This window comes from Sorex araneus, chromosome 5 (genome assembly GCF_027595985.1).
Source record: "Sorex araneus isolate mSorAra2 chromosome 5, mSorAra2.pri, whole genome shotgun sequence".
Classification (NCBI taxonomy): Eukaryota; Metazoa; Chordata; class Mammalia; order Eulipotyphla; family Soricidae; genus Sorex; species Sorex araneus.
Window position 1 is genome coordinate 172,883,517 of NC_073306.1, and position 20,716 is coordinate 172,904,232.

At 45.1% G+C, this 20,716-nt stretch overlaps 1 protein-coding gene across 1 annotated transcript in view; it reads right to left on the bottom strand.

The window, feature by feature from the left end:
* RBM47 (RNA binding motif protein 47) overlaps positions 1-20,716 on the bottom strand; it is a 169,618-nt gene that overhangs the window by 17,282 nt on the left and 131,620 nt on the right. Inside the window, exon 4 of the mRNA XM_055139465.1 lies at positions 14,140-14,259. The gene's annotated coding sequence lies outside the window, so the exon portion shown is untranslated. The remainder of the gene's footprint in view (positions 1-14,139; positions 14,260-20,716) is intronic.

The window sequence follows — 20,716 nt, forward strand, 5'->3', positions numbered from 1 at the left end:
TCACGGGGCTGGGGAGTGAGCCAGGCTCTCACCAAATACTGCAAACCTAGGCCATGATGAAGACAATGGGTCTGGGAAGCCTGGCCTTGGACTCCACTCAGAGCAGGGGGCTGGGGCTGTGGGCAGTGTGTGTCACCGCTGCCAGGATGGGGGGCCCTGCAGCCAAGGGTAAGCTGGTTCCTCATCAAACCCCTGGCTACAGCGGTTGGCCGAGGTGCTTCCAGAAAGAATCTGGAAAGACTTGCTGCCTTTGGTACAAAAGGCCCAATCACCTGCATGGATGCTAAACTCCCTCTGTCAGGGTCCTCCCAAACCAGGAAAACACGAAAACACACACACTCACACACAGTCACACCGACTCTTTTCCTTCTCGGTAACTAATGCATAAATGTGTGTACACGTCTCTACAGATGCACACGCTCTCTGTAAATACTGCATAAACACGTGTGTATACATATCTCTGCATGAGCAATTCGGCTGGCTCAGGTCTACTTCTCGCCTTTGCTAGGAGGTTACGATAACTGAGTTGCCCGCCACCATACTGTTTCACCCACTGCAGCGCTGCTTCCTTGGCTCATCGACTCCCCAGGGATACTCACAATTCCCCGTGCCTACGTTAAACTTCTCCGCACTGTGCTTCCCCTGCACTGTTTCCCAGTCTGTCACTGTCTCCCCACTCTCTAATGGTTCCGTTCACCTACATAAAGTCCTTGTAAGTTGGAATAAAGGTTGTTGATTTTTGTCTGGTGATCTGTCTGCCACCCATTCCTCATCTATCAGGAAGGGATACCAGCGCTGTCACTGCAGTAAGATCACTCTCTCTCTCTCTCTCTCTCTCTCTCTCTCTCTCTCTCTCTCTCTCTCTCTCTCTCTCACACACACACACACACACACACACACACACACACACAGACTCTCTCCCTCCTCTTCTCGGTAAATAATTCATAAATATGCATACCCAACCCCACAGAACACATTCTCTCTCCCTAAGCATTGCATAAATACATATGTATACACATTTCTACAGACACACAAACATTCCTCTGTAAATATTACATAAATACATGTGTATACACATCCTTGCACAGATACCCTCCCCACTGGAGGCTGCCAGCCTTACATAGACATGGCTGTGGATCTGTCCATGAAAACAAACAGAAAAACATACTTCCAAACAAAGACATTCTTATTCTGAACCCTAAATTTACTAAGTAGATTTTTTGTTTGTTTGTTTCTGATCTTTAGGTCAAGTATGAGCTTGTCACGGTCAAATAAAATTTCACTATAAAACAGAAACCACCAGGATTTAAAAAATTTCCTTCGTTGTATTGGTTCAGTGCACCTTTCATGAGGCTTCTAATTGTGAATTTGGAAAAGAGGGGAACCACAGTGCTGAGAAATATTTCCAGTGTTTATCAACCAGTCTTTACACAGAACTAGAAAATGGCATGCTTTTCTTCCCTAGAATTATCCAAACAAATCAGTCAACTTTGTGTCAGAGCTTTACAAGTGTGTGTATATATGTGTGTGTATGTGTGTGTGTGTGTGTTTGTGTGAGAGAGAGGGTGGGGAGGGGAGAGAGGGGGAGAGAGAGAGTGAGGGAGAGTGAGGGAGAGAGAGAGAGAGAGAGAGAGAGAGAGAGAGAGAGAGAGAGAGAGAGAGAGAGAGAGAGAGAGAGAGAACAAGAACACTTTGTGGAAATCTTGCCAGTTTTAGTTAATATAGGATAGTACAGGATGGACATGCTGCAGTTGAAGATCCATTCATGGACAGCAGTCTTCCCCCAAGTTGGAATGCAATTCAGTGGAAGGTTTAAGAATGGAGGGAGAAATGCATGTGGTGTTGGGTCTTGAACTTAGAGCCTCACTCATGCCTGACATGTATTGTACCACAAGAGAAATCAACTATCTCCCCTAGCCCAATTCCAAAAATTTGTCCTCACTGGCACTTCTTAAGTATGACTGGGTATGCCCAGTGTACAGATATAACTGCATTGACCCATACTTAAGAGCAAAGGTTTCGAAGCTAGAGAGAGTACAGAGGATAAGGCACTCTTGCATGCAGCTGACCCAGGTTCCGTTCCTGACACCTGCCAGAATAATGCCTGAGCGCAGAGTGAGGACTAAGCCCTGAGCACAGCCGGTGTGGCCACAAACCAAAAACAAAACAAAAAGAACTCACAGTCAAAGAAGTATAGGTCTGTACATTTAAATCAAGATTTACTCACTTGCTCCTCTATGCAGAGGATCTAAGCCACGCTCCAGCCCAGTTCTCATAACAGCACCGTTTCAGATGCCTGAGGCCAGGAGCAAACCACCCCCAAAGCCACGAGCAGCAGAGCAGCAAGGGGAGATGACTCAGAGACCTGCTCCTGCAAAAAAAGTCCCCAAGATTTGGTCTCCCCTGAGTGGTTAGCTCACTGGCTGGACACTCAGCAGAGCCCTCTTGCACTCCTGCCTGCCCCATCCCCCACCGCCCCCAGCAGGGACCCCCATGCAGCTCTGAGTTGAAGGAGTCCTAGAAGTTCACTCAAAGTGGAGGCAGAGGGATTGGAGAGAGAGGTTAAGGCACTTATGTTCCATGTGGCTGCCCCTGGTTTGATTCTCGGCACCCGAATACAGACCCCTGAGCACTGCCACATGTGGCCCAACTCTGCCCTCCCCCAGCTCCCCCATATTTTTTATAACAACAACAACAAAAACCAAAAACAGAAAAGGAGAAAGAATCCTTAATCCACCTGGCGTCTGAACCACATGCAGAAGATTAAAACTCAGGGTCCAGTTTTCTCCCTTCAGCCCCTTGAAGGCTGGCCTTGGGGCGCATCCAGAACCCTTCTAGGGTACAGATTTAGGAGAAATCCTGTGAGGTCTCAGAGGCAGTGGCGCAGTGGCCTCCTGGCCCCATGCCCTGCCACCCCTTAGCCAGTCTATGAAGGGTTAACGCAGAATGGGTCTCACGCTGTGTTGCTGCTTGTACAGATACTTGTTATGGTGAACCCGAACCCCTGTCATTCTGCCAACAGTGCTGTTGGGTAAACACCCGCAGAGTCAAGGGGCTTTTTCTTCCCAGCCGGTTCTCTCCACATGCCCCTGAGTCTGGCTGTGGCTCCCAGAGCACCTTGGGCTGCAGGAGAGGTGGAGCCGTGGGTCCCCAAGGGGCATGGTATGTATGGGTGGGGGGTCGTATTCTCCGGCTATGTGGCAGCACAACAGTGCACCTTAAGAATCTCTTACCTGGTTTCTTTTAAATAAACATAATATGCTTATACTTTTTTCCCCTCAATAGGGGGGTGGAGCAGATTCTGGAAACCCAAAACCAAGAGGCAAAACCTTGCAACCTGCACACTGAGCGTGCATCTGCCTCTGGGGTGTCCACTCCCCCAGACAGAGGACGAGCAGCTCGAGGCCCTGGGCCTGCCAACCTGGCCTCCTCTGACCCAACTCTCAGAGGGATTCGGCAAGAGCTGGCGGGTAGATGGGGGGAAAGGGAAGAGAAGCAGCTATACCGGGAGCCTGGCTCTCGTCGGGCTTGGCACTGAGTGTACACGGTGCTTTCACGGACATTCTCTAGTTTCAGAACATCCCGGGACTGGTGCTGCAAGGGACCCTGGGTATGGTTTCATCCAGGGTTTTGCCACCTCATCCCCTTGTGGGCATTTGAGCATCATGGCCCAGTGCTGTCCAGAGCTATGTGGTGCATTACTGGCTCTTTCATAGGACCTCTGGCCATTAGATGCTGCGACTCTCCACGGCACCCCACGTTATGACCACCCAAAAGTGTTTCTCAGCAGGCAACAGTGTTTCCTGGTGGGCAGACTCGCTCCGAGAATGACCAATGGGGCCTGGCTGTCTTGGCATTAGAAGCAGAACACAGAATTGCCCCCCCCCCCCGCCCCCAGCGTTTCCACCTAACAGTGGGACAAGAGGCTCGTCTCACACTCCCCACGCCCAGCTCCAACAGGAGGGCAAGGGTGGGACAGGGCAGAAGCACTCTGTGCGATGCTCCTACCGTGGGCACCTAGTGCGGAAGCCCCCGCCAGCCCGATCCAGAGCACAGCTGCTCGGCACCCGCCCTGCCATGCCTTCCTAAAAAGTCTGACGAAATCTCCCCACGCCAGCTCTCCGGGAGGCTAGACAGACCTGAAAAGAGGCTCCATTTAAAGTCGCCGGCACGTTTCGGTCATACTTTCAGCTTTAAAAATGGAGTAAATTGGGGCTGGAGCGATAGCACAGTGGGTAGGGCGGTTGCCTTGCATGCAGCTGACCCGGGTTCGATTCCCAGCATCCCATATGGTCCCCTGAGCACCACCAGGGATAATTCCTGAGTGCAGAGCCAGGAATAACCCCTGTGCATCGCCGGGTATGACCCAAAAAGCTAAATAAATAAATAAATAAATAAATAAATAAATAAATAAATGAAAATGGAGTGAATCATAGCCTTAAATATTGGAAATATTTAAAAACCAGAATCACAGAACCCAAATGTTTTAAGTGTAAGAATAAAGAGCCAGCCTGTCCAGATGCATAGAGCACCCCGCCCCCCACCTCACCCCACTAAAACACCAATTGCTTCCCTCAGGTCAAAGAATCTTCCGGAGCTGGAGCGATAGCACAGCGGGTAGGGTGTTTGCCTGCACGCGGCTGATACGGGTTTGATTCTCAGCATCCCATATGGTCCCCTGAGCACCACCAGGAGTAACCCTTGTGCATCGCTGGGTGTGACCCAAAAAGAAAAAAAAAATCTCCTGGACCCTCGGTTTGATCATCATCATCTATGAAATGTTGATTGACGACCTGCTCTGCAATACTGTGAAGATGAGTAAGACTGGCAGGGCCTCGCTGCAGCCAACGCTTAGATCTCACCATCTGTGCTGACGAGGTCATTCTGGCTGACCAAACAGTGGATGCTTTCACTGATTTTCTCTAGATAGAGCTCTAGAGCCAGGTTTTCTGCCGGGATGTATAGGTGAAAGAATTGAGGGGTTTACTTCAAGGCTTTTGTGGATGAACTAGGAGGCAATTTCTGTAGCTCTTATTGTCAACATGTATATGGGGTAGTGCTTTAACATGCTATACATGTGAAATGCTTGATGTTGGTACAGTTTTAGAACCTACCCACTAAATGGAGGGGGTCTAAAAACTGTTTTAACTATGTGCATTAAAATGAAAACTTTGAATTGAAGGGGGAAAATCCTGGGCACAATATTCTTAGAAAAACTATACCAGCATTTGATAATATAAATTGGTATTTAGATGGAATATTAATTTTGTCATAATTATATTCCCTAATTTGAAAAAGAATTCACAACAGGGCTTCTTTAGATAGGAAGTGCCCCTGTCATTTGGAATAGAGAGAGAGAGAGAGAGAGAGAGAGAGAAGTTCTGTTGGTGAAGGAGCACAGGCAGGCTTAGAGCATAATCATAATTAGATGGCAATAAAGATAAAGTTTTATTGAGATGATGGTCTGAGTTTAAACCTCCATATCATGGCTCCCAGTGCTTACCTTCAAACAAAGCAAAATAAAACCCAACCCAGGGTGGGAGCAATAGTACAGAGGAAAAGGCAATGGCCTTGCATGAGGTTAGATCCCTGAGCACAGAGCCAGGAGTAAACCCTGAGCACCGCCAGGTGTGGCCCCAATATCAAACAAACAAACAAACAAATAAACAAAACCCAAACCAGGCAGTCCAAAGAAAGAAAAGATCCCCCAAATGCAAGGTAGCATTTTAAAATCCAATAATTGGTGGCCGGAGACACAGTACAGGGGTTAAGGTGCACGCCTTGCATGTGGCTGACCCTGGTTCTAATCCTGAAGCACCATGAGCCGCAATCCTCACCCCACCCCCACAAACCTCCACTAACTCCCGCAATCCTCACTTCACCCCCCCAGCCCCCCAGCCCCCAATCCTCACCCCCACGTCCCCATGGGCTGGCCAGGATAATCCCTCACAGTGTGGGCCAGAACAGCCTCACCCCCTGGGGACCTGGCACTGAGCCTCCAGCCCGGTCATCAATAGGAAGGGGTGCCAGTGTCCTAAGCACAGCTTGGGAGACCCCCAAAATAAATAAGTATAAAATGCAGACATTTGGATGGAACCCAGCCTGGTTTGATCCGAGCCTCAGCACAGAGCTGGGAACAGGCCCCAAGGTCCACTGGGTGTGGCTCTACAGGCAAATGAACAGATTAAATAAGTATGTACAGGGTGCATTTTCATTTCATTTATTTTGTGTCTGGGCACCACCCAGTGGTGCTCCGGGATCACTCCTGGCTCTGAGCTCAGATCATGCTGGGTGGGTTCGGAGGACCATATGGGATGCTGGGATCGAACCTAGGTTGGCTGCGTGCAAGGTAAATGCCCTCCCTGCTGTACTACTGCTCCTGCTCCTGTATTTTAGTTTTAGTTTTCTCTTTTTTTTCCCTCCTCCCCTCCTTCCCTCCCTCTCTCTCTGAAGCAAGACAGTTTAAGTGTGGTCTGCTGCGATACACTGCATGAGGACATTCTACGCAGTCGTGCTCCTCAACCTATTTCCAACTCTGCCCTCTTTGTTTTCTGAGGATCCCATCCTACTGGCTGGCACCCTAGTCTTACGCTGTGCCTCTCATCACATGATTTTCACTTGAGGCCCTCAGAATATCCTGGGGTCTCCTAGGGGCCTCCAGTCAGAAATGCTGGACCAGGGGATCTTTATTTCCTGTCTCACAGCCGTGGGGTATTACAGCACGTATGGTGCTTGCTTACATGTGACCAACCCTGGTTCAATCCCTGCAACTCTATCCGGTTCCCCAGCACTTTCAGCAAGTGATCCCCGAGCACAGAGCCCAGAGAAAGACGTGAGCACTGCCAGGTGTGGCTCAACAACCTCACTCCCCTCCGCAACAAAACAAAACAAAACAAAACAAAACAGAATGTCAGTTTCTGGTTTAAGAAAAATGACAAGCTGCCTCTGAGAACAAAGGCTCTGAAATAGGGTGACAGGGCCAAACACTGGTTTCAGTTTTAGGTGTGACCTTCTGATTCTCTTTGGTCAACATTAGTCATTTCAGTTGTGACTATGAAACAGTATCTGTTGCCACAGGAAAAACCCAGATCCTGTTTGGCGTCCTTGCCCTTGCACAGGGGGGAACGGGCACAGTGAGACAGCGCTGGCCCAGGGAGCTCTGCGACAGGAGCTGGGTTCCTGAACAGACGCCTACTGAATGCGGGGTACCTGGGAAGTGAAGAGATTTCTAGGTGCCGCACGAGTTCACGAGAGCATCAGTCTAATCAGCTCTTTGTGAGAAAAATACACAAAAGGAAGTGAACTTCTCAGTGGGAGACAAAGACAGCATGCGTGAAAACGCAACTCACGGGGCTGGAGAGATAGCGGGTAGGGCACTTGGGTCACACAGTTGACCTGAGTTTGATGCCCAGCACCCTAATAGACCCCCTGGGCCCCAACAGGAATACACTCAGAAGTACAGAGCCAGAAGAAAGCCCTGAGAACTGCTAGGTGTGGCCCCAAAGCAAAATACAATTTAACTTAAGGGCTAAATGCTCTGAATACATGCCGTATATGTAGTAGGTGTAAGTTGGGTCCGGCACTGCTGTGAGCAACTCCTACGAAATCTAAGCTAGGAGGAGCCCCTAAGCACCAATGGGGATGGTCTCAACCCACCGCCCCCTGCAAAAAAATAAATAAATAAAATAAAATAAAATCCAGACTACATTTTCCTTTTTCATTGGCTGTTTAAATACTAGCTTTCTAGCTTATCTAGTGAATTTTGGAGGCTTATATGATTCAGTGAACAGAACCTTACTGCAAAGTTGACTAAGCTTAAATATAATGCACAGCAGTTCAGTCATAAAAGTTTGGAAGGGAAAGGAAGAAGCACCCTGTGTTCCTTGGTGTATGCAGGAACACTAGTTACTCTGTGTGTGTGTGTGTGTGTGTGTGTGTGTGTTTATGTAGATAGGTGGGTGTACCTGTGAACACTGTATTTGTGAGCACCTTCAATCAGCTTCATTGGCTTTTCCTTTGGTTTTCCAAGACTTTCAGAAATAAGTGTATTTCAGAAATCTCTTTATAGCAGGAAAAAAAATAAAACTCACTATTATAAAGTGATTTTTTAGTTATTTTTGACTACACCCATGATCTTTTCCACTGGAGTGTGTTAGAAAATTCAAAACAGTAAGATTTACTTCACTGGCTTATACTCAAATCTAACTCAAAAAGCAGAGCTCTCTGTTTGGCATCCCTGGTGTCTGGCTCTGAATGAATGCTTCAATGCTTGTAAGCACCGAATGGATACAAGAACCAATAAATGAACAGCATTTTTTTCCCCAAGAAAACAAGCTGGAAGGCAATGCTACAAAGAGAATTCTAATTGATTCATTTTTGTGTGCTGCAGGCTTCTCCTTGGCTCTATGCTCAGGGGTCACTCCTGATGACCCCGAGTGGTGGTACCAGTTATTAAACCCTGGTCAGCTGTGTGCTAGGTACTACTCTCGGGCCCGAGAATGTTGTTTTTATATATCATTATTAGTAAATGGCTCTGCACATATTTTACAATATTTAACTGTTGTGGTTTACCTGCATCTATAACTATGGATTAAAAATAGTCATACTGGGGGGGCTGGAGCGACAGCACAGCGGGTCGAGTGTTTGCCTTGCACGCGGCTGACCCGGGTTCAATTCCCAGCATCCCATATGGTCCCCTGAGCACCGCCAGGCGTAATTCCTGAGTGCATGAGCCAGGAGTGACCCCTGTGCATCACCCAGTGTGACCCAAAAAGCCAAAAAAAAAAAAAAAAAAAAGTCATACCAAATGGGGCTAGTACTTTACTCACCAATGGAGTCCACCAAAAACTAATAATCACTGTTTGCACTCTTGCCTCCAGTTGGCTCCAACACTAAAATAAAGTATGGAAGGACCATACTGATCACAAATATTGACCTCATTCTAGGCTTCTAGTTGATGTGGGCACTGCCAGGGTACTATGGAACTACATGACTCCCCTCCGCCACTCGGCCTGTGAGCGTAGCTTTTACTGTACCGTCGCAGAGAATGTATGCCACCAGGAAGTAGGTGGGAGGGAGTGTCAGGCAAATGGCAGCTGCAGATGCTCTTGCAGGCCTGTAGGGCAGCTGACTATGGAAACGATAGGGCTCATGCTCCCTCAGCCTCGGGTGAGAGTACTTCCTCCCGGGCATTTCCATGGTCTTTGGTGATTTAGTGCCATACAGAGGATGGGTCTGGGTAGGACAGAACTTGGGTTCTAAGTTGCTTTGATACCAACAGTAGACGACAAAAGTTCATTAACGTAGATATTTGAAATCCAGCACCAAAAACAGTTAACACTAAGTCTCTCAATGAGAGACGTTACTGGTGCCCACTCGAACAAATCGAACAAATATTAAAAAAAATTTTTTTTTGTCTTTTAGGGTCACACCCAGCGATGCTCAGAGGTTACTTCTGAATCTGCACTTAGGAATTACTCTGGCAGTGCTCAGGGGACTATACGGGATCCCAGGGATCAAACCCAGGGCAGTCACGTGCAAGGCAAACACCCTACCCACTGTACTATCACTCTGGTCCATGAAATCCAAGATTCTTGATCCATCAATGTCCTTCCATCTGGCATAGATTGGGCACAGGAAGCAAGAAGAAGGCAGAGGAACAGTCTCGGACTCACAGGGAGGCAAGAATCTCTGCCTGCCTGTCTTTTTTCCTTCTCGTGTGCTTTTTTTGGGGGGGAAGGGGGTGGCGCTTGATTCCTCACTGCCCCCACAACTCAAACTCACATATAATATCCCTGGGCTTTTAAATGTGATTACCTTGGTTAATAAATACCCCAGAGTAACATATAGGAACAGAGCAATGCTATATGATTAGATGTTCACTTTAATCCTTGTTTAAACACACACACACACACAAACCACTTTTTAATGGGTGGTATTCACCATTTGAACAAAATGTGGTTATGGTTTAAAACTGGGGTGATGGTAGAGAGATAGTAAGAGTGGGTAAAGCACTTGTCTTGCATGCAGTTTACCTGGGTTTGATCTCTGGTACCCCATATGGTCTCCTGAGCCCGACCAGGAGTTAAGTCTTGAATACTGTCAGTTCTGGCCTCCTTGAAGACCACCATGCCCCCCACTCCCCAGTCAACTGAGGTTGGGATGAGTATTTGTCAGTTACAAATTATCACAAATTATTTAAACGCTAAATTAAATTTTTAAATGAATAAATTTGTGGTATTTAGGAAAATAAACAAGTTGCTCTGTTTTGAGAAAAATATATAAAAAGGAGAAGAGAGGGTGGGGAGGGAGAACCAGTGTTCCCATTTTAATTTAACGAGGCAGTTAAAGTTAGTGGGAAATTTACATGAAAGTTACAGAGAAAGTAGGAATATATTGATGGAATTGATGGAACTAATGAACTATGGACTTAACTTAAGAAAAATGAACAGAAAAAAAATCCACATCTGGAGTTTTAATGCCCTCAGAGCACTGAAATTAAACAGGAAGTGTCAGGAAGCTTATGATTGTTTTTGGGCCACATCCCGCGATGCTCAGGGGTCACTCCTGGCTCTGCACTCAGGAATCACTCCTGTCAATGCTTGGGGAACCTTATGGAACACCAGGGATTGAACCCAGGTCAGCCGTGTACAAGGCAAGCACCCTACCTGCTATACTAGAGCTCCGGCTCCAGGAAGCCTAAGATTTTCCATGCTTTTCATAGTCTTGGCCTTACTGTGGCCACATTAGTTGCCATTTAAATCTTTCATATTCTGTATTGTACCTGGTATTAGTATTTCAATCAAAAAAGCAAAGCTAGTAAAACCGTCCCTATTTGAGGTCGCCATTTATTTATTCCCAGTCTTATAGGGAAATAAGTGGATATTCTTGGAATTAACAAAGTGTGAAGTGACTTCAATGCTGCTGGGGAAATGCTGCGAACTGCGTACAGCAATTTTGCAAACAACTTGCATGTGTGTCTTTTAATCTTCCCACATCAGAAACGGTCCCCACACCCTCTCTTTCAAATCCCCCTTCAGGAAAAAGGAAAAACGAAAAGTGAGCGTTTACATGAATCTACAGTTCCTCTCTTATCAGCGGTTCTTTTGAACACCCAAAGGGAGCATAGAGGGTCAGAGCGTTTATATCTACCGGTCTGAAAGCGAGGCTCTGGGAGACTGAACACCAATCTACAAGGGAGTTGGACACCTATGGCATCATGTTCTCGTGCTGAGAATCTGACTCCCATGTCACAGCCTCCAACTCTGTATCACACCACTGGGGCTGTGATCACTGTGTTCCTCAGACGGCTGCCCTCGAGGGCAGAGCCTGGATCCTGATAGTGACAGGTGAGGCGACCTGGTTCTCCAAGATCCCATGATGCAGGGAAACTGACCTGCACACGGTATGTTGCAAGCACATAAAAGTTCTGTACGTAACAAAAGAGAACTAGGAGAACGGTTGGGGGAACACAGTGTATACATTAGCTACATATCTGTGGCTAACCAAGTTGTGTTTCTCTACAGCAGCAGGAGAGGAGTTCATTTTTGTATCAGAAAGGTCTTAATTTACAGTTGTCCACAGTCATACTTGGTGTGGGGCGTTCTTCTTCCTGCGGATATGTGGAGAACACACGAACACACAATAGGGCCTCGTCTTTCCTTTCTGCATCTGCTGTTCTTTCGTTGGGGGTTTCATCAAGCATATGTCCATGAGGACCAGGATGATAGCAGATCTGTTCACGGCTGGCTGAGCCATGGGTTCTCTAGACTTTCAGCTTCCCTAGCCCATCTTCTGGGAAGCCACCCAGGCTTACACCAAGAGGAAATTTAAAGATGAGCACTGGGCATGAATATGCGTGTCAATGGCTTTCCTGGTGGACATACATCTTCACAGAGACTTGGTAGGATTACAAAGCATCACATTAAAAAGAATACTAGTGGGAGACTCAAGAGACAGAATAGGAGCTGAGGCTTCTGCTTAGTGTGTGGCTGATAGCATCATAAGAGATCAGTCTCCTGAACCCCATCAGGAGGGATTCCTAAAGATAGAGTCCAGAATAAGCCCTGACATGGCCAGGTGTGACCCCAAACCAACTAACCAAAACAAAAATCCCATCCTTACCTCACACCATATACTGAAAAATGAACTTGATTTAAAAAATCAAAGACTTAAATGTAAAAACTAAAGCTATAAAATAGAAGGAAACACAAAAAAATTTCATGACATTGGAAGTTGTTTGAATTTCTTGACTAGGAACAAGAGCTCAAGCACGGGCAATAAAAATATATATAAACTGGAATACACCAAAATTAGAAAGTTCTGCTAATTAAAGAACTCTATCAACAGAGAAAAGATACCATGGAATGGGAAAAAGGAATGTCTAAAAGATGTTAAATGAATACTCAGAGTGTATGAAGAGCTCCTACAATGCAACAAGAAAACCAATAAAAAAATAGGCACAGGACTGAGGAGACATTTCTCCAATAAAGATTCACAAAGAGCCAATAAACATATGGTAAGATGCTCAACAGCACTAATCGGTAGGGAACTATAAACCCAAATCACAATAAAACACCATTTCATGAATGGTGATTAATAAGGACAGGACAGGAGAGGAGGAAAGAAAGAGAGAGGAGAGGAGAGGAGAGGTCTGACATGTAACTTGAATAAATCATGAAAACATCACAAGTTAAATAAGTCACACACAAAAGGACAAATGGGTGCATTCCATGGGATATCTGAAATAGTAAAATGTACAAAAAGAAAGGTAGAATGAGGTTACCAAGGGTGATAAGGGAAAGGAAAACCCAAAAGTTGCTTTTTAAGGGGCTCATAGTTTCACTCTGATGAAAATATTTGCAGAGACAAATGGGGCTGATGTTGTGCATATTTTACTACAATATAAAGTCTAGGAAAACCATTAAGTGTTAGTATTAAGTTAGTATTAAGAGTTAGATAGAAACTATGGCAAAGAAGGTAGGGGCTTGCCTTGCACGTGGCATCCTATACTGCCTTGCATGCAACTGACCTGGTTTTGATCCTTGACACCACTCATGGTTTCCTGAGCTCTACAGGAGTGATACCTGAGCAGAGAGCCAGGAGAAAGCCCTGAGCACCACTGGGTATAACCCCCTGCACCTCAACTCCTTCCAAAAAAAGTTCACTTTCATCAGTCCATGGTTTCACTGAAAGAAATGGTTTAAGAACATACAAGAATCTGGCTCTCTTTTCAAGCCCATGTTCTCCCTTGAACAAGTATCTCACTTGCCTGTCTGGGTATTTCTTTGCTTGCCTATTTCCATTCTAGAGAAGCCTGTGATCTCTCAAACATACTTCTCCCTCTCTCTCCCCTTATATCTTTCTAAATAAATTTCAATAAAACTTTATTGCTTCACTCACACATAAAAGAACATACAAGAGGGGCTGGAGCGATAGCACAGCGGGTAGGGCATTTGCCTTGCACGCGGCTGACCCGGGTTCGAATCCCAGCATCCCATATGGTCCCCTGAGCACCGCCAGGAGTGATTCCTGAGTGCAGAGCCAGAAGTGATCCCTGTGCATTGCCGGGTGTGACCCAAAAAGAAAAAAAAAAAAAAGAACATACAAGAATCTTACCTAGATTGTGTAAAGGACCCTTCCTCGTGTCGTGTCCCACACAATTCTAAAGATAATTCTGATGAAAATTCTTTTGGCCCCTATTCTTTAAACTCACACATGCTCAGGCTGGGAACATAGCTCAATAGGCTGAGTGAATGCTTTTTTGCATGCAAGAAGCCCAAACTTCATCCTCAGTACTGCATGATCTCTCCGCATCACTGGGAGTGACCCCTGATCATAACCCCTGAGATGTAGTTCCCAAACCAATTAAATACATATATAAAAAGCTCTATATGCTCACGGAAGTAGTAGTTTTCCCTCTTGCTTTACAAAGGAGGAAGTATCACCAATAGAGATGAGAGAAAAAGAAAAAGACAACATGGATTAAAAATGATTTAGCATGACCTATGCCACTAATGCTACAGTGTAAACATAAATAAATACACAAAGTTTAAGTAGCAGATACTTTGATTGATGAGAATCAAAATTTATGGTCTTTAAATGCAGAAGGAAAGGAAAAATCACTAGGGGCATACTCACCAAACCACCCAATTTGATTTGCTGGTTCTTTATGGGATGCTGGACAAGAATATAAAGGAAAATTCAGGTGCTTGCTTGGGATTTCCAAATCAATTTCTGGAGTTCCCGTTGAGGAAAGTCCTAAGAAGGAAAAGGAAAAAAATAGATCTTTTAAGTCTAAAATATATTAGACTTATTTTCAATAAAATCTTCCTCTGTGTGACTGAAATATGGAGTCATTTTCTTCACAAGATGAACTACTGCTATTCTAATCAGACACTACAAACCAAGATGCACAACCCTTTCTTTCAGCTATCTTTGAGAAAACGAGTTCTTTCTTCCGTTTGTGGCATTCCCCCTTCTGTCTTCCTTAGAGGACCCATGACTTCACGATGCACGATACAATGCTTAGGAAGGAAGATACAGTCTCTATGTTCACAGATGCAAAAGGAGGAGGTGATTATGTTGGGCTAACGGGCCGAAGCTCCCCACTCAAGGTCCACATGTCACCCATGATGAGCCTGTTGTCTTTCGCTTGACACAGAAAGGTTCTCAAAAGCCAATAGGGCAAGCGCCCCAGTGATCCCCTACAAACTCATCTCTATTGCTGTGACAGTGACTTGCTTGTGTAGGTAAGACTATTCAAGTTCAGAGTCAGAGAAACAGTATAGCAGTTAAGGTGCCTGCCTTGCAGGTTCAGTCCTAGGCAGGCATCACATACGGTCTCCCAGGCACCACCAGAAGTGGCCCCCAAATAAACAAGAGGACTGTTTAAGTTCGACCTAAGGGGTATTTTTGGATAAAACATAAATTTGGAAACACAATCTGCACTGATTTCAGGACTAGTTTCTTCTCCCAACTCCGAGAATCCTCATCAAGCCTTTGGAAGCCCCTAACATCTAAATCTGTAAGGTTCAACACGGCACAGCAGTTGTGATCCCAGATGGAGCTCCCAGAAGACTAGAGCTTTGCCTCGAGTTCTCCCATGTCTTATCCTGTGTTCTTAGGCGAACCATGTCACCAATCTGAGCCAGCTCACCACGTATTCTTCCCTGTCATCCACAGGAGCCGCGTGGGGCTGCCTGGGGCAGTCTGGGCATCTCCAGGGCTACAGAGAACTCAGTTGGAACCCAGTGATCAAATGGCCTCTCTAGTTGCTCATAGCACCCCCCCCCCAATGATTCTACAGCAGCCACCTTTATATCAGTATGCCTAGCAAAGCACTAACTGGGAACCATACCTTCGAGTCACACACAATAAGACTAAACCATGAGCTGGTTTTAATCCTAACCATATCATTGGTCTATTTCTATAATTGCACCTTCAAATAAACCACAAAGAGTTTGTGAATCTCTTTATTTCTCAAAGCACAGCATCTAGGCCCAAATCTGTGACCACTTCCTAAACAGCGAATACCAGTATTTGATAAATGAAAACCGGTAAGGTCCAGAAACACAAATTTATTGCCAGAAATAGGATTTTACAGAATGATTAGAAATAGAATTCATTTAGTGTAAATTTAAATATGCATTTTTTTAATCATAAAGCAAAATACCATATTTGTCCTGTGGCTTCCCATCCCTCTTGACATTATATTAGGAACCCCCAAAAGGACTCAACTCGAGAAGTGAAACTTTAGGTCAAATCTTTGGTTTTATTGTGAAGGAAGCTTGCCACCGAAGCTCACATACCGAGGTCTACGACACTGTGGAGGCAGTGTCTGGGGCAAAGACGGTTCCCAGACATTGCCCGGGCTAACAAAAACACTCCAACATTTCCAGCATTTCTGGAAAAGATAAATAGGAAACCTATTATCAGGGATGGCACTTGATCCACTGGTGGTATCTTTTATAGATTTTAGTTTGTTGGAGGGGGGAGCGGCCAGCTGGGCCACGCCTAGAGGTGCTCAGGACACTGACCAGGAGACCATAGGCAGGGTCAGAAATCCATCGGGGTTCGAGAGCGCAAGGCAAATGCTTTACCCCAGACTGTAGCTCTCTGGCGCTTTGTTGCTTGTTCCTTTTTTTTGTTTGTTATTTTATGTTTATAAAGAAACAATTCTAAAAGGAGACCAAATGACTGGGACTTATCTCTTTTATACAACTTTTGCTAGGTGACCATCAAATCGGACTTGAGAGGCATTTTTTTAAAACTAGGGGCTGCTTTCAGTGGTGTTCTAGGAGCCAGAAGCCACGTAACGTGCTTGGCCAAGTGGTGCAGGGCTGGGGATCAAATTAAGGACCTCATGCCCCCTGGGCATGTACTCTACCCTTGAGATAGCTCTGGTCCTTGAGAGGCCTCTGGAGAGCTGGGGGATGGGTGCTGGGTCCTATCTGGCAGTGGCCAGAGGTTAATTTTGGGGTGCACAGGGGACTACCTGTGATGCCTGGGATCAAGCACCTGTTGCATACAAGGCAGGGGTCTAAGTTTCTGTACTACCGCTTGGAGCAATTTTAGAGCCCCCCTTGCACCCCCACACCCATCCACTTCAAAAGGAATGCTTCCAGGCCCGGAAAGAGTACAGCGAGTAAGACACTTTCCTTGCAAAAGGTCTACCTGGGTTCGACCTCTGGCTCCCTTATGCTCCCTCAAGTCCTGCCAGGACTGATCCCTGAGCACAGAGGCAACGCAGTGAGCCCTGAGCACCACTGGGTGTGCTGCCCCTCCCCCCCAAAAAAAAACAACCAAAAGGAATGCTTCCTAAACCGTCCCCAGCTTAACCCCACCCAACTGTTTCCTTTTTATGTCACTCATGAGTTAGCGAGGGCAAAGAGCAGGTCTAAAGTGAGGTGGAGAATCTACCTGGAAGGTTGGTGCACCCACAAGACCTGTAACTGCAGAATCATAGAAAAACTCCTAATAACAAGGAACACTCATGGAGTGGTTCACTCTGCACCAGGCAGGATGCCAAGCACGCAATATCTTATTTTCTTGTTTCTGCAACCCCTGCCCCCACTCCAAGCAAATCTACGGCTATTCTCACTGTGGAGGTGGGACTGTCCTTTTGTGCCACTTGAGAAGGTCCCTTGGCTGAAAGTGATGAAGCTGTGGATCAGGCCCTGAAGCGAGAAGGAGCCAGAATGTCTGACCTGAACCATTCTGCTCGCATGGGGAACCCCAGCTGCTTCCGTGCCCAGCCTTAAGCATAGAAAATTCAGATTTGTGCTATAAGGAAATGTGTTAAGTTCCAGCCTCCTCCCCAGCATGGCAAAATTGTGAATGACAACGCCAAGAACTGTCCAGGGCTGCCATGGAAGAATTGTTTCATGAGTCTCAATAATCTGTTTCGAAAGCATTCAACACATGTTCACCCTGCCTTGGAAATAGGTGTTTAATATTTCCGAGGAAAAGTTGAGAATGTCAGCTACCCTTAAACATCAAAAAATAGAGCCAGAGCGATAGTACAGTGGGTAGGGTGTTTGCCTTGCATGCGACTGGGTTTGATCCCTGGCATCTGATATAGCCCCCCAAGCACCACCAGGAGTTAATTCCTGAATGCAGAGTCAGGAGTAACCTCTGAGCATTGCTGAGTGTGACCCAAAAAGCAAACAAACAAACAAACAAACAAATAAACAACCCCACCAGGTTACCAATTTGTTCCCTTGATTCTTGAAAAGTCGTGACATCTTAGCTAGTTTTTGAGAAATCAGAGACCTCAACCTAAGGGTAACTGCAACCTGCAATTTCACTTTCTATGACTCACTCAGTGATCTCTGAGTAGTCCATGCCTTCTTTTGCACACTTACCAAACTTACCAACCCTTCTCAGCAGCAAAATTTAAAAGAATGATAAAACTACAGAACTATCCTTTTGAAAATATACACAAATAACTCATCTTCTGTGTGAGTTTCATAGGTGCCGGAGCTGGAGACCACTCTCCACCTGCCATCTCTGTGCGTTGACATTTGCTCTTTTTTTTTTTTTTTTTTAAATAATATGCACCTTGTGCTGGTGAAACCTAAAGCACCAGCTAGTTTAGTTACTCATTAAACTCAGGTGCCAAGGGCTGACTTGTACAAATTATGTTGTTAACTGCCCAGCCTGGTCCGTGTGCAGAAGTGGAAAAAAGCAATCATCAGAGCTGTGAAATTCTGTCATATCGGCAGAATTGAACTACAAATTGCAGCAATTCCTGTCTGACCTCTGATCTGCGGTTAGTCTAAACCTTTGGACCAAGGCTTGGAGTTGAGAAACAGCACTTACTAGTTCTGCAGAAGATGGATAGCAACAGGATTCTCTGCTGTGAATAGTTAACTTTGACTGTTGGCGACCCATATCCACCACCCCTGAGTGAATCCAAGGAAGAAACTTATGAGGGCGAGGTTGAGTTTGCATTAAAAAAAAAAAACCACCAACATTTTGAACAAAGTTAAGAGAAGCAGAAAGTTTCAGGATGCAAATCTTCCAAATGATTTTGTGAGAACAGGAGGAAGATCTTGGAGATCCTTGGAACTACTGGACATTTGTACTTAGTGGTGAGTGCTGGAAAAACACTCCTGATGAATGGTCTCAGCTAAATACTTTAGAGTAACAACTCTTCTGTGTTGTAGTTTTAAACGAATATATTATCTATTTTCTGTTATGGGTTTGATAGCACAGCGGTAGGGCATTCACCTTTCACGAGGCCAACCCGTGTTCGATTCCTCCGCCTCTCTCGGAGAGCCCGGCAAGCTACCAAGAGTATCTCGCCTGCCCGGCAGAGCCTGACAAGCTACCCGTGGCCTATTGGATGTGCCAAAAACAGTAACAAATAAATCTCACAATCAAGAGACATTACTGGTGCCCGCTCGAACAAATCGATGAGCAACGGGATGACGGTGACAGTGATTTTCTGTTATAAAATACAACTCCTTGGGGTCAGAATTATAGTACAGCAGGTAGGGTGCTTGCCTTGAATGTAGCAAACACGGGTTTGCTCCTGGCACTCCTTATGGTGTTCCAAGCCCACCGGGAATGATCCCTGAGTACATTTGCACACAGCCAGGTGTGGCCTCAAAACACCCACCAAGCACAATTTCATATTAAACCAATATGGGGAAAAAACAATGGGAAACCAGTCATAACTTTCTTTGAATTCAAACTTACTTTCTGATACTAAACATTAAATAGGCTGATGAATCCACGCAACTGAAGAAACTCACATATAAGTTTCTTAAGAATACATGTTGTTGCAACTTGGTCCAGCATATTTTGTTAATCGTGGAGTTCCTGAGGATTAACCCTGAGTGCTATGAAAAACGCTCTATTTTCAGGTTGAAAGAAGCAAATGGAAATTTTACTTCTCCTTTTTCTTTCAGTTTAAATTAAACCCAATCTCAGCAAACATATAATATAAAGGCAATTTTATAGTGAAAGTGAAACTAATTTTTGCCTACTCTTTAAAGTACAGAACCTATGCTCAACAAATCCTGCTTCATAAAGTTTACTATTCTTAAAAAAATAAGATGTGAAAGCTCTCTACCAGAACTTCTCTATGAAATCACTATTAATCTTGATGTGTAACTATAATAATACTCTTTCCATTCACATGTCTTATCTTTTCAGCATCACATATTTCACCGTCACAAATTTTTCTCCTCAAGACTCAGTTTGACTTGACTTTGGAAAACAAGTGTGGGCTCCACTGATACATTCCTGCTACTTATCCCACAGTTTAATAAGCAACTGTCCATGAAGAAAAAACCCTTAACTTCTATATATCTATCAAACTTTTTAAAGTGTGTAAGGCCAGCTGACAACCTGATTTTTAAGTGTCCATCACTTAAAAATATTGTTATTATCACCAGTAAAGCAAAATGCACAACATTTCCAAATTTTTATATCCCCCCCACTTATTTTTTTTTGCCTTTAAGAATAGATAAAATAGATCGTTTGTTTATTCAACCTGATCTATATTACTTTAATCAAACATAGCTCCTCTCCTCCAATTAAAATAAACAATGTAAACCCCTACCTTTCCAGTCTTGAAATCTGGATGCGACAGGCTGATGCTAACAAAAGCTTGACTTAAGCAACCTTTGCCCTGAGCCCAGGAACTGCGTAACTGTTAGACATGGCACGAGGCTCCTCATTGGTGAGTGAGCTTGGGCCACTCGAAGGACTTGAGAGTCATTTGCTGAGGGCATCTGGAATGAGCTTTGAGTGGCTCGAAAGGAAAGAGGGAGGTGTTTCCATGGCCAGACACGGGAGGTTCCACAGCAGGTGGGAACCTTTATGGAAAACTCTCTATAAGGAACGGGTTTGGGGAAGACGAAAGCTCTGGCATTTCCCAGAGAAGGAAATTTAGCCGAAATCTTATTCATGCACCAATACTGACTAAAAGGAAACCTTAATTAAAAAAAAAAAATCAATCGTTCTAGGAAAACGCTGGTGTCTACTACCTTTTACTGCTTGATAAACAAGAGCAATCACTCCTACATAACTGCTTTGCTGTGAGGATTGAATGAACACACACCAGGAGTTTGGGAAAGTTCCCAGTCTATAGCACATACTGGGAAAATATTCCTCGGTTTCTTCTAAATCTTTCATTTTAAGCAAACATTGCCTCTCCCACCCTTTCTGATGATATTTTCATAACAATTTATAGGATACAAGTAAC